We start from the raw sequence: 25,515 nt of genomic DNA, 5'->3' as shown, positions 1-25,515 counted from the left end.
AGTAGTTCGACTGTTACACATCAGTGCAATGTTTCCTTCGTCAAGTGGTGAGTAACAGCTTGGCAAGAGAAATTATCAACGCCGTTGGGAGGAGGGTATTTACACTTTCAAAATCATGTATGTCGAGAAACAAATGACAGATCTGACGGCAGATGACATTAAGCTACGTCCCAGTCTTACTGGTCGTACGTGGCCCTGTTCCTAGCTTTTTGCTTGCAACTGCAGCATATGTGTATAGTAATACTCCAACTGACGCTGGCTCGCCTCACTCAGATGTGTAATTACGCGATTTGTCTGTTTGAGCGCCGCGCACTGCTATTCCCCCATTTCGCCGACGCATCGTTCAGCTTACGACAGGGTCGGAAGTGTTTCGCGCGGAATCGTTTTATCCCGGAGATGGTTTGAATGACAGATTCTATGTCATCCAAACGAAGCAGAACCGATTGATTTGCGTCAAACAAGAAAATAAAATCGTCATCTTTGGAATGTAAACTGTTACACATCAGTGCAATGTTTCCTTCGTCAAGTGGTGAGTAACAGCTTGGCAAGAGAAATTATCAACGCCGTTGGGAGGAGGGTATTTACACTTTCAAATTAAATTTTTTGAATTAGCACAGAAGTTTGATCAACTGGAATCAACAAGACAGAACGATTATAAAACGCAAAGAAAAAATTATTGAAACTTTCTCTCAGAATTCACGTGTAATTCGTAAACGTCATGGTATTATTGATCAGATGGAAACAATATTAAAATAATGGTGCGATAATCATGTAAGAGTGAAAAATTGCACTATTGATCAGATACTGTGTGTTTTCAAGCTAAGAATATTGTTGAGGGATTGAAAGAAGCAGCTGGGGAGTTGACCAAAGATGTAATGTTTCACGCTTCGAACGGTTAGTTTAGCCGATTTAGAAGTCGCTGCAAGGAACATAGCATCGCGGAAAGAGGAGAGGCGGAAAGCGCTGATGAAGAGCCTGTGTCGCTCTATCGAAAGAAACTCAAGCCAGCCATAGAAGAATGAGGTTGTACCAGCCAAACCACATTCAGTGCCAATGAAACTGGTGTTCTGCAAGAAGATGCCTTAAATGACTCTTATTGCGCGTGAAGAGAATACTTATCCAGGTCTTAAAGCCGACAAAGATCGATTGACAGTGACGGTAGCGATTGTGTGATTGTAAATGCATCGCTCAGAAAATGAAAGAGCTTTAAAAAATGCTTCTAATGCTGGGTTGCCCGTAATTTGGAAGTCGAATGGTAAAGCTTGGGTGACAGCTTCCCATTTTGATGACTGATCTGGTTATCACTTCATACCTGAACTCAGACTTTATTGCCAATTAAAATAAATTCCATTTAAATTGATGCTACTAATCGACAAAGTACTAATTCATGCTCCCGTTACTCTAAATTATTTCGGGCGATTTGTGGCAGCTGCACTTTTGCCATCTACTAAAACCAGCTTGCATCAACCGATGGACAAGGGAGTCATTAAAACATTTACAGATTACTACACGAGACGATGGTTTGCGCATCTACATGAACCTCGAAGACAAAACAATGAGATCTCCGTTACACTTTTGGAGGCAATGCAATGTTTTCTATGCCCTGAGAGTTTATGGACAACACTGGAATCAAATTTCGCACTATACTTTAAATGGCGCCTGGAAAAAAGCAGGTGCATTCAACACTAGATCCTTATGAAATTGGCAATGTGATTCAAGAACTGCTGGATGCACACAACCAGGAGCTGACATGTGATGAGCTTAAAGCAATGCGTGAGCAAGAGCAGAACATGAAATAACTTAATTCCTTAGACCTAGTTCAATCAGAAAATGAAAACGACGGTTACAAACTGGACAAACGCCCTCAGTTCCGTAAAAAAAGGGTTACAAATTTTAGAAAAAATAGGCTTCAAGGAATTGCTCATTTTTTCTACAAAATGAGGACTAAAAAATTTACTAACCGTCTGCGAGAAAATTTTGCGTGAGATGAAAAGTAATCTGAATCGTCAGACAACACTGTTAGATTTTATGATGCATTCTACGTCACAGTAACTTCGGTTTACGTCATTGTAATGCCTTATATTGTACTGTAATATAATTAGTTGTATTGTTGGACATTTTATCAAACATTTCTCTAAACTACGTTGTTCTTTTTAGTCTCTGTTCACAATTGAACGCAATTTTCAAGGATTTATACCCAAAATGGGACCCCGACTTATGTGAATTCAATTTGCACAGTAATCGCTCGGTCCAACCTATCGCGTACGTCCGGGGTATTGCTGTATAGAGGTCAGAGGCCATCGACCGGATGTGGAATACTTCTCCATTCAAGCCATAAGCGTAGCTCCGTGGCAAACATTATAGACGGGAGTGAGTATATATTATCTGATGCAGACACCCCTGGATCAGCACATTGAAAGTCTGGACAGACCGATATGAGACTGATGTTCGTGACGTCAGCCTGCCAGTGTCTACATCTACATCCATGCTCCGCAAGCCACCTGACGGTGTGTGGCGGAGGGTTCGTTGAGTACCTCTATCGGTTCTCCCTTCTATTCCAGTCTCGTATTGTTCGTGGAAAGAAAGATTGTCGGTATGCCTCTGTATGGGCTCTAATCTCTCTGATTTTATCCTCATGGTCTCTTCGCGAGATATACGTAGGAGGGAGCAATATACTGCTTGACTCTTCGGTGAAGGTATGATCTCGAAACTTCAACAAAAGACCGTACCGAGCTACTGAGCGTCTCTACTGCAGTCTTCCACTGGAGTTTATCTATCATCTCCGTAACGCTTTCGCGATTACTAAATGATCTTGTAACGAAGCGCGCTGCTCTCCGTTGGATCTTCTCTATCTCTTCTATCAACCCTATCTGGTACGGATCCCACACTGGTGAGCAGTATTCAAGCAGTGGACGAACAAGCGTATTGTAACCTACTTCCTTTGTTTTCGGATTGCATTTCCTTAGGATTCTTCCAATGAATCTCAGTCTGGCATCTGCTTTACGGACGATCAACTTTATACGAGGTGCGGCTAGAAAACAACCGGACTGATGCTGGAAAAAACATTTATTTACAATTATTTACAATTTCATGTTATCTCCTTCAATGTACTCTCCTCCTCGGTCTCTACACCGCTCCATACGAATTTTCCACTGTTCATAGCAATGCTGCAGATCATTCTCGGTAAGTCCATACATTACTTCCGTCGCTTTTTCTTTTACTGCTTCAACAGTCTCAAATCTAGTTCCTTTCAAAGCTGACTTGACTTTAGGGAAAAGAAAAAAGTCACAGGGGGCCAAATCAGGTGAGTAGGGTGGATGATCTAAGATGGGAATGTTGTGTTTTGCCAAAAACGTCTTCACTGACAACGCACTGTGAGCTGGGGCATTGTCTTGGTGAAGGATCCATGACTTTTTTCTCCACAAATCGTTCCGTTTTCTCCGTACTCGCTCACGTAGGGTAGCCAGGACGCTAATGTAGTAATGCTGATTCACTGTTTGTCCCTCTGGTACCCAATCAATGTGCACAATCCCTTTGATGTCAAAAAAAAACCGTCATCATTGCCATGAATTTCGATTTTGACATTCGTGCTTTCTTTTGTCGTGGAGAACCGGGAGTTTTCCAATGCATCGATTGGCGTTTAGTTTCGGGATCGTAAGTAAAAAACCACGATTCATCGCAAGTAATAACATTTTGTAAGAAGGTGGGATCACTTTCAATGTTTTCCAGGATGTCAGAACAAATCATTCTTCGGCGTTCAATTGTGAGACACTTTGGAACCATTTTTGAACACACTTTGTTCATGTTGAAACTTTCATGAAGAATCTGCCTAACACTTTCATTGTCAACTCCTGTTAACTCAGACACTGCTCTGATTGTTAAACGGCGATCTTGTCGAACAAGTTTACCGATTTTTTCAATGTTTGCATCAGTTTTTGCTGACAATGGTCTGCCAGTGCGAGTGTTATCACTGGTGTCTTCGCGGCCATCTTTAAATCGTTTAAACCACTCAAACACTTGTGTTCGCGATAAACAATCATCGCCGTACACTTGTTGTAACATTACAAACGTTTCACTTGCAGATTTTCCTAGTTTGAAACAAAATTTGATGTTAACACGCTGTTCTTTCTGTACACTCAACATTTTCCGACGCACAGACAAAACGTCAACTACTTAAAACAGACGCCACGGGCAGACTGAGTGTAGGAGGCAGATGAAACTCGAGCAGTAGGCGGAGCGAGAGTCACGTGACAGGCCACGCGACATTCAGCCTTATTGCATTCGTTTTATTGTTTCACCAGTACTAGTCCGGTCTTTTTTCTAGCCACACCTCGTATGATCATTTCATTTTAAATCACTCCTAATGCGTACACCTAGATAATTTGTGGAATTAACTGCTTCCAGTTGCTGACCTGCTATATTGTAGGTAAATGATAAGGGATCTTTCTTTCTATGTATTCGCAGCACATTACACTTGTCTACATTGAGATTCAATTACCATTCCCTGCTCCACGCGTCAATTCGCTGCGCATCCTCCTGCATACCAGTATAATTTTCCATTGTGACAACCTCTCGATATACCACAGCGTCATCCGCAAAAAGCCTCGGTGAACTTCCGATGTCATCCACAAGGTCATTTATGAACATTGTGAATAGCAACAGTCCTACGACACTCCCCTGCGGCACACCTGAAATCACTCTTACTTCGGAAGACTTCTTTCCATTGAGAATGACATGCTACGTTCTGTTATCTAAGAACTCTTCAATCCAATCACGCAATTGGTCCGATCGTCTATGTGCTCTTACTTTGTTCATTAAACGACTGTGGGGAACTGTATCGAACGCCTTGCGGAAGTCAAGAAACACAGCATCTGCCTGGGAAGCCGTGTCTGTGGCTGTCTGAGTCTCGTGGAAGTATAGCGCGAGCTGGGTTTCACACGACACATGCTGATTCCTACTGAGTAGATTTCTAGTCTCCAGAAAAGTCATTATACTCTAACATAATACGTGTCCACGGCTTAGCGACGACGACGGACGCAGCCGGTGCTCCACAGCCCCAATCTGCACTGCCATCGCCGCTGCCGGCTAAGGCGCGGCCCTGGGAGACACGGAATCTGCGGTCAGCGCTACAGCCGCCCTGCCCACCGGTCTGCAGACCTTGCTCGCACCCGGAACGCGGACCGAATGACGCACACAGGAACTCCGCATTTACTGCCCACATGCAACGTCAGCAGCAGTCACTCTCCTTATCTCACAATACGCTACACGCAATTCTCTCCAGGAGCATTCCTTACCCGCCTCGGACGCCTAAGGTGGCAACGTGGGTTTTAAATTATACCAGATATGATGGCTTCTAGTTTATGTCCCTGATTTAGGTTATCCGTGCTTTTCGCGAATTACTCCAGGCGAATTCTAGTGTGGCTCTTCAGAAAATCCATGCCTTGTTTCTTCCCAAATCTAGTTAAATTTTTATAACTTAGCTGTCATCGAGACATGATCGTTTTATAACTAAGCTGTCATCGAGACATTAACTGTCAATGTCGTGACCTTTTCCTTCTTAAAAACAACGTATCACACATACCCACACACTTACACACACACACACGCACACACACACACACACACACTGATGAGCCAAAACATTATGACCACCTGCTTAATAGCTAGTCTGTCCGTCTTTGAAGCGAAATGCTTTAGTGATTCTGCGTATCACGCATCCGACAGTTTGTTGATGGATTTCTCGAGGTATGTAGCATTAGATGTCTACGCGAAGGTCATGTAAATCGCGAAAATGACGAGCCACTAATTTGCGTAAGTGGTAATGATGCCCGAAAGCGACCCAGATTGTTTCTATAGGACATACATCAGGCGAATTTGGTCCCGAGACATCAACGTGAGTTGACTATAGTACTCCTCAAACCGTTGCAGCTCGTTTCTGATTCCGAAACACGGACAATTATAATGCTGAAAGATGACACCGCCGTTGCGGAAGACCTAAAGCATGAGGGGATATAGGTGGTTACCAGCTGTCAGCGTGTCTTCGATTACTACCACAGGTCTCATGCAAACACAGGAGAATGTCTCCCGTACCATAATAGTGCTCCCGCTAGCCTGCGTCCGCGGCGCGTTGCACGTTTCGAGCCGCCTTTCATGTCGATGAGGGCGTTTGTGGAGACGACGATCGACTTACTGCTGCAAAAATGTGATTCACTCGACGAGATGACAAGTTTCCGGTGATCGGCGGTCGAATTCAGATGGTCCCGTGCCAACTGCACTCGGTTTTGACGATGTCGTTGCGTCAACATATGAACACGTAAGGGCGGTCTGCTGCGGAGCTCCGTGCTCAACAATGTGCGGTGAACGGTGTGTTCCGAAACACTTGTGCGTGCACCAGCATTGCGCTCTTTTGGCAGTGATGCCACAGATCAATATCTGTCCTACGTTACAGAGCAGACAAGCCTCCGAACCCCGCGTGCTGTGAAAAGTCGTGGACGTCCAAGCGTATAGCGCTTTGTCGTAATTTCATTGTCACTCAGCCTACGAGTATATGCAAAGATGCTCGAGACAATAGCACGTGAACATTCGACCAGCCTCGCCGTTTTCGTGATGCTCGTTCACAGGCTATGCGTATTAATAATCTGCCCGTTATCTCAGCCGCTTTTCTCGTTGGATTTACGCATTTGCAGCCCATATCGTCGCTAGGGTGAACTCCCGCCAGTGTCTGCTCCTCTTAAATACTTTTGTTTTCGCGTCACTTGCCCCCAGCGCCACAATGTGGCATTCAGTGTCGCGGTGGCCAGTGATCATAATGTTTTGGACGATCAATGTGTCTACTGGCGGGTGTCCTAAAGCTCCTCCGGTATCCCGCAATGCATTTCAGCTTCACTGATAACATATTTTTCGTGTCTTCAGTGGTCAAGTTTCTATTGGTCATACTCCTTGTTATGCCTTGAATCCTGTGGAGTCCTGCCCACTCGTCTCGCATAGCGCGCCTAAAGCATGGCGCGTTCTCGGAATGCTATACAAACAACATTTATAGTTTTTATTAAAAATAAGACGAATGACAATACTTTACTTTTATTTAAAACAAGTGGTCGCAGGAAATTGGCGACATTCAAATAAGAGTCCTTTGCTATATATACAGTGTTCAGTTAAGCAATTGATATGGATCACTGACAACTGCTATTGTAGCACTCTCTGCTAGACCGTGCTAATACTGTCCTATACTGTCCCAATACTGAGCGACCGACGTTGGCAGGAGCGGCGCTTATATTCTTCTCTTGTAAAGGCCGCTCCTTTCGTGGTGCGGTCTTCACCAGCGTACCATTGGCCGACGTCGATTCACCGCCTTCTCTTTTCTTGCGTTCTTCATCTTCGTTCCAGGGCTTGTGGTTACGACAGAACAAATCCAATTTTGTATCGGTCTTCCTCAGCGCCTTCTGTTTATGAACCGTTTGTCCGTCTATATTCAAATGTATTCTTGAGTATTCATTCTTGTCTCATTATCATTAAGTCTACAAACCAGAAAAAGTTGTGCCGTCATGTTAGTACTTCAGTGTCTTCAACGCCCACGCTCCATCGTTCACGTGTGTCATTTCAGTCATGAATGATCGTGTACAAGTGCTGAACGTTTTTTTATGTTACTACACCTGTGAACTGCTCCAAGTTTTTACTCATGTGTTGTTGTGTACATAGTTCCGCGTAGTCAGCGCGTACACAACTTTCCCACTAGAGCGTGCCCCGCTAAGCACAACAGCGCAGGCACAGCGCTCGTCCGTCTCCGCACATCGAGATGGCGCTGTCTTAGAGACGGACCAAATTCTGCTTCCGCCGATCCGCGTACTAATATGTCACGCTGCCAATGAGATCGCTGCTAGCGTAGAACCTTTTCTCCTCGCGGATCACACTCGCGCAGTCGTACCTGAACGCTCGAGGTATTATAACGACTGTACAGACCTCCAATTAGTCAGTCTGCATTAGTCTGTATTAGACTGTACCAGTCTATAGTCAAGTTTCAGTCTGCGCCTAATAAATTATCATATTCCTGTACAAAGCCATGAAGGGAAATGTATAGACAGTTTGTCAAGTATCAGAGATATGTGAGAATAAGATTAACGTACCATGACCAAAGGAACATCCGATTGTCAATTGCAAATAGCATCCAGAACCAAGTTAAGTAGTTTTTAAGCTTGTTATTATTTTAATAAATATGTGTGAAAATGAATCAAGTTCTGTTTAAAGTTGGTCACCGTCAATCTGCTACTCCAAGCATGTAGCCATGGTCTAGGGGTAGCGTCTTTGATTCATAATCAAAACGTCTTCGGTCCCAGGTTCGATCCACGCCACTGCCTAAATTTTGATAAATAATCAGCATTGGCGGCCGAAGACTTCCGGCATAAGAAGTCAGCCTCATTGTGCCAACGGCCTTGTCAAAGAGGGCGGAGGAGCGGATAGAGGTTCAGGGCACTCTCTTGTCCTAGGGGGTGGGAAATTGCCCCTAAAGGCGGAAGAATCAGCAATGATCAACGACATGAGGATGCAGAAGGCAATGGAAACCACTGCATTAAAGACACGTAACGTGTATCCACAGGACATGTGGCCTGTAATTGAAGAAGTGTCATGATGATCTCTCCATTGGCAAAAGATTCCGGAATAGTCCCCCATTCGGATCTCCGGGAGGGGACTGCCAAGGGGGAGGTTACCATGAGGAACAGATTGAATAATCAACGAAAGGATATTCTACGAGTCGGGACGTGGAATGTCAGAAGCTTGAACATGGTAGGGAAACTAGAAAATCTGAAAAGGGAAATGCAAAGGCTCAATCTAGATATGGTAGGGGTCAGTGAAGTGAAGTGGAAGGAAGACAAGGATTTCTGGTCAGATGAGTATCGGGTAATATCAACAGCAGCAGAAAATGGTATAACAGGTGTAGGATTCGTTATAAATAGGAAGGTAGGGCAGAGGGTCTGTTACTGTGAACAGTTCAGTGACCAGGTTGTTATAATCAGAATCGACAGCAGACCAACACCGACATCGATAGTTCAGGTATACATGCCAACGTCGCAAGCTAAAGATGAACAGATAGAGAAAGTGTATGAGGATATTGAAAGGGTAATGCAGTATGTAAAGGGGGACGAAAATCTAATAGATATGGGCGCTGGAATGCAGTTGTAGGGGAAGGAGTAGAAAAAAAGGATACAGGAGAATATGGGCTTGGGACAAGGAGTGAAAGAGGAGAAAGACTAATTGAGTTCTGTAACAAGTTTCAGCTAGTAATAGCGAATACCCTGTTCAAGAATCACAAGAGGAGGAGGTATACTTCGAAAAGGCCGGGAGGTACGGGAAGATTTCAATTAGATTACATCATGGTCAGACAGAGATTCCGAAATCAGATACTGGACTGTAAGGCGTACCCAGGAGCAGATATAGACTCAGATCACAATATAGTAGTGATGAAGAGTAGGCTGAAGTTCAAGACATTAGTCAGGAAGAATCAATTCGCAAAGAAGTGGGATACGGAAGTACTAAGGAATGACGAGATACGTTTGAAGTTCTCTAACGCTATAGATACAGCAATAAGGAATAGCGCAGTAGGCAGTACAGTTGAAGAGGAATGGACATTTCTAAAAAGGGCCATCACAGAAGTTGGGAAGGAAAACATAGGTACAAAGAAGGTAGCTGTGAAGAAACCATGGGTAACAGAAGAAATACTTCAGTTGATTGATGAAAGGAGGAAGTACAAACATGTTCCGGGAAAATCAGGAATACAGAAATACAAGTCGCTGAGGAATGAAATAAATAAGAAGTGCAGGGAAGCTAAGACGAAATGGCTGCAGGAAAAACGTGAAGATATCGAAAAAGATATGATTGTCGGAAGGACAGACTCAGCATACAGGAAAGTCAAAACAACCTTTGGTGACATTAAAAGCAACGGTGGGAACATTAAGAGTGCAACGGGAATTCCACTGTTAAATGCAGAGGAGAGAGCAGATAGGTGGAAAGAATACATTGAAAGCCTTTATGAGGGTGAAGAATTGTCTGATGTGATAGAAGAAGAAACAGGAGTCGATTTAGAAGAGATAGGGGATACAGAACTAGAATCGGAATTTAAAAGATCTTTGGAGGACTTACGGTCAAATAAGGAAGAAGGGATAGATAACATTCCATCAGAATTTCTAAAACCATTGGGGAAAGTGGCAACAAAACGACTATTCACGTTGGTGTGTAGAATACAGGGTGAGTCACCTAACATTACCGCTGGATATATTTCGTAAACCACATCAAATACTGACGAATCGATTCCACAGACCGAACGTGAGGAGAGGGGCTAGTGTAATTGGTTTATACAAACCATACAAAAATGCACGGAAGTATGTTTTTTAACACAAACCCACGTTTTTTAAAATGAACCCCGTTAGTTTTGTTAGCACATGTGAACATATAAACAAATACGTAATCAGTGACGTTTGTTGCATTGTAAAATGTTAATTATATCCGGAGATGTTGTAACCTAAAGTTGACGCTTGAGTACCACTCCTCCGCTGTTCGATCGTATTGTATCGGAGAGCAGCGAATTACGTAGGGATCCAAAGAGAACGGTGATGGACCTTAGGTACAGAAGAGACTGGAACAGCACATTACGTCCACATGCTAACACCTTTTTTTGGTCTTTTTCACTGACGCACATGTACATTACCATGAGTGGTGAGGTACACGTACACACGTGGTTTCCGTTTTCAATTACGGAGTGGAATAGAGTGTGCCCCGACATGTCAGGCAAATAGATGTTCAATGTGGTGGCCATCATTTGCTGCACACAATTGCAATCTCTGGCATAATGAATGTCGTACACGCCGCAGTACATCTGGTGTAATGTCGCCGCAGGCTGCCACAATAGGTTGTTTCATATCCTCTGGGGTTGTAGGCACATCACGGTACACATTCTCCTTTAACGTACCCCACAAAAAGAAGTCCAGAGGAGTAAGATCAGGAGAAGGGGCTGGCCAATTTATGCGTACTCCACGTCCTATGAAACGCCCGTCGAACATCCTGTCAAGGGTCAGCCTAGTGTTAATTGCGGAATGTGCAGGTGCACCATCATGCTGATACCACATACGTCGACGCGTTTCCAGTGGGACATTTTCGAGCAACGTTGGCAGATCATTCTGTAGAAACGCGATGTATGTTGCAGCCTTTTGGGCCCCTGCAATGAAGTGAGGACCAATGAGGTGGTCGCTAATGATTCCGCACCATACATTTACAGTCCACGGTCGCTGTCGCTCTACCTGTCTGAGCCAGCGAGGATTGTCCGCGGACCGGTAATGCATACTCCGTAGATTCACTGCCCCGTGGTTTGTGAAACCCGCTTCTTCGGTAAACAGGTAGAACTGCAACGCATTCTCTGTTAATGCCCATTGGCAGAATTGCACTCGATGATTAAAGTCATCACCATGTAATTGATGATGTAGCGACACATGAAACGGGTGAAAGCGGTGACGACGCAGTATGAGCATGACACTGCTCGCCGACCGTGGCCCGTGTTTGTTACAACACGTAACTGAACGTCGGAGGTTTCAAGTTATCGTGCCGTTGGATGGGCCCAACGCTCCGTCGGTCCCGTCTCCTGGCGCTGAAGAAGATAGGGCCAGCCTGCGACGGTGCAGGCCTGGATGAGGTGCAGCGTGAGATCGAGGTGCTGGAGCGTCACTTGACGTGGGAGGGCCACCTCCTCAAGTCGTCAACGCAGGTTGGAGAAATGTGGGCGGCGCGCCTACACATCGCCATTGACGGCGCGGCGCTGTCATCCTCTGCCGCCGTCAGTGGCCAACATCAGTGGGTCGCCGACACCAGTCGCCTGCTATCTGGGCGTGAATACATCGACGCCCTCCGCGCCCGCATCAACGCCTTCCCCACGAAGGCACGGCGCAGTCGCGGGCGGGAGGCGGACACCAGATGCCGCGCGGGGTGCCAGGCCGTGGAGACCGCCAACCACGTACTTCAGGCTTGCTTTAGGACGCACGGGTCCCGGGTCAAGCGCCATGACGCGGTTGTGCATTATGTCGCCCGTGGACTCGCGCAGAGGGGCTTCAACGTCTCCGTGGAGCCCCACCTCCGAACACCTGAGGGCATCCGCAAGCCTGACGTGGTGGCGGTCAAAGACGGCATCGCCCGCGTGGTCGACGCCCAGATAGTCGGAGACCATCTCCGGCTCGACTGGTGTCATTCCCAGAAGGCGGCCTACTATGACACGCCGTCCATCCGGCGTGCCATCTCCAACCTGCACCGTGACGTTGAGGAGGTGACTGTGTTCACCGCGACGTTGAACTGGAGGGGCGTATGGTCTCCAGCGTCGGCGAGGGATCTCGCCGCCTTAGGCTTCCGACCCCGAGAACTGGCGGTGCTGAGCACCCGTATACTACAGAGCTGCTGCAAAAGTTACAAAATCTTCGAGCGTATGACGGCTCCTAGTCCGATGCAACGTGTCGGCGTCGGCTAGGCTGCTGGTTATTTTCTTCGCCTTGACTCCTGGGGCCTATCCACAGGAGGAATACTCCGTCTTTGTTCTTACAATATCTCCGGATATAATTAACATTTTACAGTGCAACAAACGGCACTGATTACGTATTTGTTTATATATTCAAATGTGCTAACAAAACTAACGTGGTTCCATTTAAAAAAACGTAGGTTTGTGTTAAAAACATACTTCCGTGCATTTTTGTATGGTTTGTATTAAACAATTACACTAGCCCCTCTCCTCACGTTCGGTCTGTGGAATCGGTTCGTCAGTATTTGATGTGGTTTACGAAATATATACAGCGGTAACTTTAGGTGACTCACCCTGTATAAGAGTCTGGCGATATACCATCTGACTTTCGGAAAAGCATCATTCACACAATTCCGAAGACGGCAAGAGCTGACAAGTGCGAGAATTGTCGCACAATCAGCTTAACAGCTCATGCATCGAAGCTGCTTACAAGAATAATATACAGAAGAATGGAAAAGAAAATTGAGAATGCGCTAGGTGAAGATCAGTTTGGCTTTAGGAAAAGTAAAGGGACGAGAGAGGCAATTCCGACGTTACGGCTAATAATGGAAGCAAGGCTAAAGAAAAATCAAGACACTGTCATAGGATTTGTCGACCTGGAAAAAGCGTTCGACAATATAAAATGGTGCAAGCTGTTCGAGATTCTGAAAAAATTAGGGGTAAGCTATAGGGAGAGACGGATCATATACAATATGTACAACAACCAAGAGGGAATAATAAGAGTGGACGATCAAGAACGAAGTGCTCGTATTAAGAAGGGTGTAAGACAAGGCTGTAGCCTTTCGCCCCTACTCTTCAATCTGTACATCGAGGAAGCAGTGATGGAAATAAAAGAAAGGTTCAGGAGTGGAATTAAAATACAAGGTGAAAGGATATCAATGATACGATTCGCTGATGACATTGCTATCCTGAGTGAAAGTGAAGAAGAATTAAATGATCTGCTGAACGGAGTGAACAGTCTAATGAGTACACAGTATGGTTTGAGAGTAAATCGGAGAAAGACGAAGGCAATGAGAAGTAGTAGCAATGAGAACAGCGAGAAACTTAACATCAGGATTGATGGTCACGAAGTCAATGAAGTTAAGGAATTCTGCTACCTAGGCAGTAAAATAACCAATGACGGACGGAGCAAGGAGGACATCAAAAGCAGACTCGCTATGGCAAAAAAGGCATTTCTGGCCAAGAGAAGTCTACTAATATCAAATACCGGCCTTAATTTGAGGAAGAAATTTCTGAAGATGTACGTCTGGAGTACAGCATTGTATGGTAGTGAAACATGGACTGTGGGAAAACCGGAACAGAAGAGAATCGAAGCATTTGAGATGTTGAAAATTAGGTGGACTGATAAGGTAAGGAATGAGGAGGTTCTACGCAGAATCGGAGAGGAGAGGAATATGTGGAAAACACTGATAAGGAGAAGGGACAGGATGATAGGACATCTGCTAAGACATGAGGGAATGACTGCCATGGTACTAAAGGGAGCTGTAGAGGGCAAAAACTGTAGAGAAAGAAGGAGATTGGAATACGTCAAGCAAATAATTGAGGACGTAGGTTGCAAGTGCTACTCTGAGATGAAGAGGTTAGCACAGGAAGGGAATTCGTGGCGGGCTGCATCAAACCAGTCAGTAGACTGATAAAAAAAAAAAAAAGAAAGCATGCAAGTGGCATTTCTGTCATCTGACCTAACGGCAGAAGATAAACGCGTCACGATAAGACTACGAGACATATTGCTGACACTCGCCTATTTCGTTAGAGCGACAAGTCAAATAATCTGATGGTGTGTGTACCGAAGGTCTTACAGTACGCACACCACATGTGACTACTGTTTTTTGTCCACCATTATGTTTTGTTTTTCTGTCTTTCTTGTTTTCTAACTGTACTATCTGTGGCCAAAGAGCGACGTAATATTGCCTCCGCCGGCCCACCTTCTGTATAAGGTGTTAAAATAACAATAAAAAAAAGTTGTGCGCAGTCTGTTTCATGCATTACAGTATCAATCTTGTGTGTTGCTTCCCGTACTTCCTCATTGCTTCTGTGTTGCAAACGGGAGATTCTTCTACAGCTTCGGTCTTCTTACGGTTCTTCTCTGTAATCATCCGGTTCTCCGAACCGTAGATGGTAACACTGAACTCGCATTCGGGAGGACGACGGTTCAATCCTGTGTCCGGCCATCCTGATTTAGGTTTTGCGTGATTTCCCTAAATCGCTCCAGGTAAATGCCGGGATGGTTCCTTTGAAAGGGCACAGACGACCACCTTCCCCGTCCATCCCTAAACCGATGAGACCGATGACGTCGCAGTTTGGTCTCTCCCCCCAAAACAACCCAACCCCCGTAGATGGTAACTGGGTCAGTAATGGCATCATGTGAACTAAGTTTTGTTTTCCATCCGATTTTTGTGGGCCATAAGAGAGAGTTCTATTTCGATATTGTTCCTCCTTTTGAGCTCAATCTCTTTCTCAGACCATCTTCACATTTTCCATATTTGTTTTTTGTATTCCCTAGGTATATATATTTATCGCAACTACTGATGGTAACATCGACTGGTATGTTTCGCTAATTTTGAACGTTCTACTCGCCGGGCGACTACCTCCTAAGTGGAAATGCACTTCATGAATATTTTGGAAGCGGTGCATGCACTATTCTTCTTCTACAGTGCATTTATCGCCACAAATTGATTACACACTAATGGAAGAGATTTATCCACGTTCCCATATATACATAATATTAGATTATTTTTACCGGTGCCATTATAATTGTAGCACAAATTCACTACTCGATTTGCGACACAGTCGTAGCAAAAATCCACAGCAATCTAGGAACGGTTCCTTACATTTATTATAATTACGGATGACGATACTTTACGCTAAAAAATTAATTTCAGTCTATGATTATCATCTTCGGTCCTAAATACAAACAGCTTTTCAATCGCATAGAACTAACATGCGCAAACATAGTGTGGTCAAAGTAATAAGCCAAACAAAATTGCACATTTTATGTTCTTAAATTTTTAAGTCAAAATATCTAATCTGGTTTAGGTTACTACATTGATTGCAATATTCAGGTATGTTGACTAGCTGTGACTGGAAAATTGTTTGCGCTCTTTTGTGAATATAGTCATCACATACTGTAATTAATTACCGGTTCGTAACTGGGACAAATATGAAAAACCAACTCAGTATGAAATGTAGCCCAGACTTGAGTTATACATGTATCTTACTTCGTTAGGTAGTGCAACATCACAGGATCTGAGCCTTACCTTAGAAGAATGCGTGGAATGTGTCTGGCGGTTGAAAGGATTGCACTACTGGGAAGGGAAGAAGGATTTGAGGCGAACTGGCCGCATACGTTCGCAAAACTCTCGACTTGGTTCGGATTAAAGTGTTACTTAAACAGCCATGGGTGGACTGGAGTGTTCATTATTGTACAATCCTTTCGCGAGATCTGAGTATTTAGAACAGCGGTCCAGTTAGGAGTGATCTGAAACGGAAAAATGAAAAATAAACTGTTGTTTTGATTTGTTTGTGTTCGCTTCTGTTATTTGGTAGCTGCGGCCATCTGTAACTATAAAAAACTACAGTTTTATAAGATGTAGGTAATCTCAAATAGACTCACATGTTCATTATTGTACAATCGTTTCGCGAGATCTAAGTATTTAGAACAGTGTTCCAGTTAGGAGTGATCTGAAACGGAAAAATGAAAAATAAACTGTTGTTTGGATTTGTTTGTGTTCGCTTATGTTATTTGGTAGTTGCGGCCATCTGTAACTATAAACAACTACAGTTTTATAAGATGTGGGTAATCTCAAATAGACTCACGGAATTTATGCGAGAATTCGTGTTAGCCGTTTGACGGCAAGATTCTTGGATTTGGAGCCAGTCTGGGATCCGTTTTTTGCGGAAGTTTAGACAGTGCGGCTCCATCGTTAACGCATCGGTTTGGCGCGTGAGAACAGTACAGTAGTGTGACGCGCGCGTAACAGCAGCGGATTGGTGGCAGCGGAACACAGGGGACAGAAGGGGCCAACTGTGTTCGCCCACCGAAGCGGATCGGCAGTCAACGGCGGTTTCGACAGACGCTTCAGTAGCAGCAGAGAACAGCAACAACTGTTTCAGCACGCATCGGCCGGTGACACAAACAGCAGACCGCGTGGCACCCGCACTGCTCGGATACAGCATTAGTAGTGTCGTGCTTAACACAGATACAGCGTTTAAATATCTGGGCGTAAAGCCGTCGGCACACGGAGCGTGCTGTCGAACGTCAACGTTGAGCGTGCTGAGTTCAACGTCCCGGTGAACGTGTAAGTAGCCTGTAGGCTGTTTAGGTTTTTATGTTGGTAACGCCACGTAGCGCTCTGTATGAAAATCACTGACTGTGCTGTGTGAAGTCTGTGGCTGGTTTGCATTGTTGGAATTTGCTATTGTAGTGTGGGGCAGTTGGCTGTTAACAGCGCGTAGCGTTGCGCAGTTGGAGGTGAGCCGCCAGCAGTGGTGGATGAGGGAAGAGCGGTGGCGGAGTTTTGAGAGCGGATGATCTGGACGTGTGTCCATCACAGACAGTTAATTTGTAAGACTGGATGTCATGAACTGATATATATATATATATATATATATATATATATATATATATATATATATATATATATATAATGACTTTTGAACATTATTAAGGTAAATACATTGTTTGTTCTCTATCAAAATCTTCCATTTCCTAAGTATGCCTATCAGTAGTTAGTACCTTCCGTAGTTAGAATCTTTTATTTAGCTGGCAGTATTGGCACTCGCTGTATTGCAGTAATTCGAGTAACGAAGATTTTTGTGAGGTAAGTGATTCATGAAAGTTATAGCTTATTGTTAGTCAGGGCCATTCTTTTGTAGAGATTATTGAAAGTCACATTACGTTGCGCTAAAAATATTGTGTGTCAGTTTAGTGTTTATCAGAATAAGTAAAGAGAGAAATGTCTGAGTACGTTCAGTTCTGTTCAGCTGTTTGAAGATCAAATAATGTAAGAGGTTTATCAGCACAGTAATTCATAAATTTTTCTAAGGGGACGTTCCATATGTCGACCCTTAGCCGAGGATACCTCACTGGAATCTTCTAATTTTTTCTTGTATGTGTAGTTGGTATAGCTATTATTTATTGCTATAGTGTAATTGTAGAGAGAATTTCTTTGTAGTTGTAGTTTTTCATTGTTCTACAGTAAAACAGTTGTGGCATGCATGTAGATTTGCACCAAGTATTTCGCAGCTGCGCTTGCAATTAACTAGATATTATTTTCAGTGCTATGCTAATGTGTTCCCACATTAGCTTTATTAAAACGAACATTTATTCCATTGTCCATATGATAGTCACGTTGTTCTATATGTAATATACACAAATAAAAACTTCATCATCCATGCACATATTTGAAGACGGAAAGGAAAGTACCATGTCAAGTTAATAAGAACACAGGCTTATAAACGTTCCATTACAAACAGTGCGATAGAAATTTGGAAAAGTTGTCCACATAACATAAGCATTATTTCATCATTTCCACGTTATAGTAAAAACCCTAGGTCATTCTTACTTGATCACTGTTCCTATCTATTAGCAGAATCTTTGCAACATGTGAATTAGGAAACGCAAAAGAAAAGGGCAAAATATCTTTATACAAGTAGCGCAAGCGGTTCTTTAGATTAAGCCAATCGAACAAACTCACTCCTCAAAAAAAGGTGAACTTACATTTACATAACATCAAAATATTATATTATATACTTATATTAAACTAACAATAAAGCATAAGAACTGATTAAAACGCGAATGTCAGGGAAAAAATGTTATACAGCGGTGGACACGAACCACTGTCATATTAGAAAACCCTTACGAAGGTCCTTAACCCTACTCACTGCGCTTTTTTTTTTTTTTTTTTTTTGAGTGAGGGTTTTTTTTATTTATTTATATGAAGGAAGGTAGGAGAAACAGAAACCTTTATTATTCACAAAATAAACATAGTACGTCCTGTCACATGATAACTGTTCTGGAAGGATCCTTGCTGCCGTCCTACCATGCAGCATGAAATAACAACAAAATCGAAGTGGGGTCACCTCCGGCACCCTAAAGAAAAGTATTTTGGATATGAAAACAAAATTTGAAATACATCCATTTGATAACTGTTCAAGCGTGAGTTTTTCGCAAGTCGCATACTCGCATAGTGTTCTTAGTCGATCACTTTAACTTGGTCGGTTTCACAAGACAGCACCGCCGCTCATCTTCGCGCACCCGGCACACCCCAGGTATATGGCGGGTCCGCAAAAACCGTTACTAGGAAATTGGCAAACCAATCCTTGTACTTTTGTAGCCGTAATAGTTTTGTGTGTCCATCTTGCAAGTATTGCCAGTAATCCAGGACGTTCAGTAAGTTCGTACGTGTGTCTCTATAGATGTAATGGACCGTCATACCTGTGATCCACGCCACCGCGTTCGTCTTATGACGCGGAAAATACGTTTCCTCTGGAAAAAATACTATGTCAGAAGAGACTGCTGTATAGATAGTGCGCCGCATGAACGCTATTATCTTTCTTGCGAGAGTCCAGACAGCCAATGCCTCGCCGCAGACCAGCCGATGGTCGTCCGTATCCAGCACGCCGCATTGCTGACACAAGGGCGAATCCGCCAAATGTATTGCGTACTTTTTATCATTTGTAGGGTATTTTCGGTTGACGACAAGGTACCATGTTGATCTGACTGATGTAGGTAGGTGGGGGTGGTGGACCGTGCGCCACACCACGTGCCAATTAACAGCTGGATGTTTGCGTTCCACCCTATTCCGGGCGATCTGTCGAAGGAGCAGATGGTACACGTCCTTCGATGTCGACTGTCGGGTCGTCGGTAAACGCTCTCGAACGTAACTGTGTTCCACGATGAACGTGCGCACATACGTTAAAGGGGGCGATATATGGCCGACACTGACTGGAGGAAGATGCGATGTTGGTACGAGTTCTTCGATAATAGTCCCCGTAAGCGAGTGGTTCCTGTTGCGCCACCGTTTGAGCATAGTATTAATAAACATGGCACGCGCCTTCTCGTGCACGTTCACTAAACCAACGCCCCCCTCTCGCGCTGGGAGGGTAAGCGTGTTGTACTGTACCTTAAAGAGTTGTCCCAGGCACACATAGTACCCAAAAGCCGCCTAAATCCTCATAGCCATCGTGCGCGTCAAGGGGAGAAGGTGTGTCAGGTGGCACATCGTGGGCGCGAGATAAAGGTTGACGAGTAACACTCGCTGCAGCATATCCATCGACCGTAGGGCGTTTAGTCGTACTGCCGTGCGGACTCTGAGTAACAGTCTTCGGTAGTTGTCCGCAGCCGTTCCCGCTGTCTCTTTATAAAAGGTGATACCCAAACAGCGAAGGGTTTCCACCGCAGGTAAGGGTCCTTCCGTTCCTGGTTCTAGGCCACGCCCCACATGCATGAATTGTGATTTTCGGTAGTTGACCACACTTCCAGCTGCCATCCCAAACGTCTGTAGCCAATCCAGTGCTGTTTGAGTCTCCCTCTCATTCCGTACGAGGAACACAATATCATCCGCATATGCTCTGCAGTTGAATGATAAATGCCGTAGGGAGATCCCGGTAAGACGGCGGCGAAGGTCTGCGAGGAACGGTTCTAAGGCAATCGTATAAAGGAGGATCGACGAGGGGCAACCCTGTCTCACTGATCTTAAGATCTTAAAATACTCAGTTCTCCCTCCGTTGACCACCATCGCTGATCTGGCGCCGTGCAACAGCCGCATCACAGCATTGGTCAGTAATGGCGAGACACCCATCCTGTTCATCACCGCCGCGAGGTACACATGATCCACGCGATCAAAAGCATGATCGAAATCTACAGCAACCATCGCCCCTCGGAGGCGGCATGCAGCCGCGAGGGCGACGACGTCACGATAGTCTCCCAAGGCTGTGTGGATATTACTGATGCCGCCAAGACAAGTCTGATCGGCATGTATTCGATGCTCCAGCGACTTTTTGATACGACTTCCCAGGCTGCGCATGAAGATCTTGTAGTCACTATTAAGGAGGGTCAAGGGGCGATAATGACAAGGCCGTTTGCCACCACAGGGCTTCGGTATCGGTATCATGAGTCCTTCCGTGAACTGAATGTGAACCGGTACTTCTTGCCGCAGAAGCTCATTAAACATACATAGCCACATCGGTGTCATAATGGTCACGAAGGCACGGTAAAATTCCAACGGGAATCCATCTGGACCTGGGGACTTGTTGCAAGCACCTCGTGTAATCGCTTCTTCCAGCTCTTCACACGTAATTTCGGATAACCCGTCTGCTTCCCCGTTCACAGTCGTCGCGTCAGGGATCTCTTCCAGGACGTTCCCCAGCTCCCTCTGACCCTCCCCGTTGCTCGCATAGAATCTGCTAAAATGATCCGTGAACGCCTGTGCTATGCCCCTTTGTGTTGTATAACGACGTCCATCGCCGAGATCGATCTCATGTATTAAATTCCTGCGTCTTCTTCGTCTTTCCTTTATCACGTAATGCATCGAGGGAACCTCGTTGGGCAGGAAATCCTGCGACCTCGCGCGTATCATCGTACCTGCCATCCTCTGCGTCGCAAGTTGTACCAGCTTCGCCTTAACTCGGTGGACGGCCGTCTGGCGTTCTGGTGTAGGTGGTTGAGCTAACAGTTCCCGGAGAGCCGTAAAGTAAAACTCAGTGGTCGTGCGCTGCCATTGAGAAACCTCCTTCCCATAACCTATTAACGTCCTCCGTAAAGCTGGCTTCGCGCACTCGATCCACCACTGCAGGATAGAACCGAAAGAATTTCGTCGACGGAGGCAGCCATGCCACGCGTCCTCCACCATGCGTCGGCATTCTGCATCTCGCAGGTGGGAGACGTTCATCTTCCAATTACCCCTGCTGTCTATCAAGGTTAACTGTACAAATATATGCCTCGTGGTCTGTAAACGCTGTCGGCCATATTTCGGCGTCCACCGTCGACACTGCTAACGCCCTTGAAACGTAGATTCGATCCAAACGGCCCGCGGAGTGGCTAGTAAAAATGTATATCCTGGTTGGTTGCGATACTTCAGGTCCCATGTATCGACTAATTCCATCCCGTTGACCAGCTCCCTAAGTTCTTGGCTAGTAGTATAGTTAGGTTGTTGGTCCTTTCTGTCAAGCACACAATTAAAATCTCCGCCGAGTATGCAACCATCGTATCGTCCCTGGAACAACGGTGCAACCTCATGGGCGTAAAAATCTGCTCTGTCCCTTCTCTTATCCGAACCTGACGGTGCGTATATGTTGATCAAACGTATTCCTCCTATGGTCACGGCCGTACCACGGGCCGAAGGCAAATACTCTACTTCGTCTGCACGTATCCCTTCCTTTAATAGTATAGCTGTACCAACGCCTCTCTCGTCACACGGGGAACAGTAAATGTCGTAACCGTAAAAGTCCGAGGGGGGAAGTACCCGAACTTCTTGTAATAGTGCGATGTCTAAATCCGCAGCCTTTATCATGTCACTGAGCATCTTGATTTTCACCGGCGTCCCAATGCGATTGATGTTAACAGACCCTATCCGATAAGCTTGGTGCATGGCGGTCAACGTAGATAGGGTACCGTACGGTCGCTAATTTTGCCGTACATAGGCTGCTGTCGGACTAACGTCCCCCGCCGTCCCCTCATATAGTCTGCCATTATTCCGTGCATCCTGCCGGTCTTACACCGGGAGAGTGCGTGGGAGCAGTTCCTCCGGCATCATCTGTTCCCCAAGGGGGTGGCTCTTCTGACCAGTCCCCTAGTGTCCCATCGTTGTCGTGCGGTGCAGGCGCCGTAGCCTCCTCAGTAGCCTGTTGCCCTCTATCGAGCTCCTTCGCTGTGTCTGGAGCATCGTCAGCAGTAGGTCGTGCCGCCGTCCCGCTGGCCACCGTTGCATCCACGCGAGGTAGTTCTTCTGTATCCATGGTCGTCTGTTCTGTACCCGTAAACTTCTCAGAATTATCTACTAGATCAGAGTGATCGTTCTCCACCGTGTGGCGGCGCTTCTTCCGGCGTTTTGGTGATCGCTGTTTACGTTGCCGGGCCTCGGAATCAGAGGTCAGCATGGTCTCCAGTTGTTCGTGGGGGACGTCAGAATCGTGCGCCGTCGTATTTTCGACGTCTCCAAGTGCCTTATCTGAAGGGGCCTCAAGCGGAACCGAAGAGAGGGCGTCCTGTGACTGCTGCAGGCGGTCCAGCGCAACGTCGTCCTTCCGTGGCTCGCCACGATCCGCCGCTGTCTGTGTGTTCTGGTACGCGTCTGTCTCGCGGCCCACGTCATCGCGTAATGCGGCGACGTAAGTCATGGGGAGCACAGTCGGATGCGGCGTGAGGGGTGGATCATCCCGTGGCAGCTGTAATAACCTTCGTTGAGCACACTCAGAACGTATGTGTCCCTCCTTCCCACATCCAGAGCACGTCCTTGGTTGCCCGTCGTAAATGACAATCGCCCTACAACCGGCGATGTACAAGTATGACGGGACGTGTTTTCGGAGTTCAATCCGTATTTGTCTGACGCCATTGAGGACAGGATACGTCTTGAAGCTCGCCCATTTTTCAGCCACGTGGGATAGGACCGTTCCGTAAGGACGCAGGGCGTCTGTCACCAATTCTTCTGGCACTTCGAATGGAAGCTCAAAGACGCGGATCGTTCTGAGTCCCATGCCGGCGTGTTCAACTGTTACCGCTCCAACATTCCCGTCCGAATGACAGAAACGAAGTCCTTGTCTGTGTCGAAGTAGTAGTTCGTCACATGCCGCTTCATTTATAAGCTTGACATAAACCACGCTGCTGACTATAGATAAGTGGATTCCAACTAGAACGTCAGGTTCGATTTTCAACTCGTCCCGTAAATAACGTTCGATCTCGTAAGCCTTCGGTCGAGCATATTCGGTAACAAAACTAAATTTCAGTGTCGATTTGCGGAAGGACAAGGCCATGATTCGTTCTATGTATTACCGCGACACACCGCTACACACGTAACGTAAACACCTCTCGCACAGACGTGCGGCAGGGACGTAAACACCGTCCGAACCGCTGCGCCGCCGAAGGCTGACGCGCTGAACCGACAACACATTGATGGTAGTCAATCTTAGCATGTTGCCAGTTCCAAAAAGCTTTAATCGTAGTTAAGTTACTAACTGAAATTTAATTATAACAAATTGTACCAAGAACAACGCATTTTTGGTGGATCCTCGGTGTGTCGTTGCCTTCAAATGACGTAGTCTCATAATACACAAGTTACAATAATTCTTTTGCCACGAATATGATGATTCTCATTATTTTATTGCAACAAAACACATAGTTAACAAAGTGTTTTCGAGTGATTCTCAATTGGCCGCCAGTGGTGGCCGAGCGGTTCTAGGGGCTTCAGTCTGGAACCGCGCGACCGCTACGGTCGCAGGTTCGAATCGTGCCTCGGGCATGGATGTGTGTATTGTCCTTAGGTTAGTTAGGTTTACGTAGTTCTAAGTTGTAGGGGACTGATGACCTCAGCTGTTAAGTCCGAGCCATTTGAACCATTTTGAACCATTCTCAATTTTCTGGTGCGCACGAACAACATATATACGTATAGGCTTGAAATGAATGCCATGATGGCGCCTCTCAACTCTGTGCAGAAGGGAGATGGCGTGCATGTCACGTAGGTGGTGTCTCATTGGTCAACGCTCAGACGCACTCTCAGAATATCTGACGTACTAGATGTTGCTCTGCATTTTCGGAAACACTACCGAACGTGCTGTTCCACGCTATGACGTCAGAAACTCGGCACGCCCAAAGCTCAACGTGTCCGCCCCCGACAGAATGTCAATCCTACGGGCCCGGGTTCGATTCCCGACTGGGTCGGAGATTTTCTCCGCTCGGGGACTGGGTGTTGTGTTGTCCTAACCATCATCATTTCATCCCCATCGACGCGCAAGTCGCCGCAGTGGCATCAGACCGAAAGACTTGCACCCGGCGAACGGTGTACCCGACGGCAGGCCCTAGTCACACGACGTTTACATTTAACTCTCAACGTTCGGATGTACGGTCCGTGTGCCGACGGCTTAACGTGGCAAAGCGATATGAAATGGAACGAGCATGTGAGAACTGTGTTAGGGAAGCCGAATAGTCTATTTAGAGTTATTTGGAGGATTTTAGCAAAATGTGGTTCTTCTGTAAAGGAGAAGGCATATAGGACACTGGTGTGACCTATCCTCCAGTACTGCTCGAGTGTTTGGGGTTCCTACGGTGTCGGATTAATGGAAAACATCGAGGCAATTTAGAAACGGGCTGATAGATATGTTGCCGGTAGTTTGGAACAACACGTAAATGTTACAGAGATGCTTCGGGAACTCAAATAGGAATCCATGCAGGGAAGGCGGCTTTCTTTTCAAGTAACAGTGCTGAGAAAATTTAGAGAACCGACATCTGAAGCTGACTACCGAACAATTCTACAGCCACCAACATACACTGCGCATAGGAACCACGAAGATAAGCAAAATTTGTGATCGTATGGAGGCATATCGACAGTCGTTTCTACCTCGCTCTGTTTGCCAATGGAACAGAAAGAGAAACGACTACTAGTGGTACAGGGTACCATCCGCCACACGCCGTACGGTGGCTTGTGGAATACCTACGTAGATGTAAGTGTAAGCTAAGTGAGCCCCACAGTGCATTTCTTTTTCCTTGCAGCTGAAGCTGATTCGTCAGCCGAAATTTACCTCAAAATCAAGACGATAAGACAGTGCAGTAGCTATTTAGTTTCAAACTACAAAGCAGTATTCCTTCGGACATACATGCGTGTCAAAAGGAACGTTGCATCGTTCTTCTTCTTGTTCAGCGTATAGAGTATGTTGAGGCAGGTATCGCAGCTGTATTATTGATTTGGAATAACATTCTAGCATTAGTTGGACTTTTCTTTTTATTATAAAAAGCACTATCGGTTTCGGGTCCCAAGACC

At 45.6% G+C, this 25,515-nt stretch overlaps 1 protein-coding gene across 15 annotated transcripts in view; it reads right to left on the bottom strand.

The window, feature by feature from the left end:
- LOC126473804 (cuticle protein 16.5-like) overlaps window positions 1–25,515 on the bottom strand; it is a 275,913-nt gene that overhangs the window by 82,367 nt on the left and 168,031 nt on the right. The gene's annotated exons all lie outside the window — the stretch shown is intronic.

This window comes from Schistocerca serialis, chromosome 4 (genome assembly GCF_023864345.2).
Source record: "Schistocerca serialis cubense isolate TAMUIC-IGC-003099 chromosome 4, iqSchSeri2.2, whole genome shotgun sequence".
NCBI classification, from domain to species: Eukaryota; Metazoa; Arthropoda; class Insecta; order Orthoptera; family Acrididae; genus Schistocerca; species Schistocerca serialis.
This window is presented reverse-complemented; position numbering and strand designations above follow the sequence as displayed.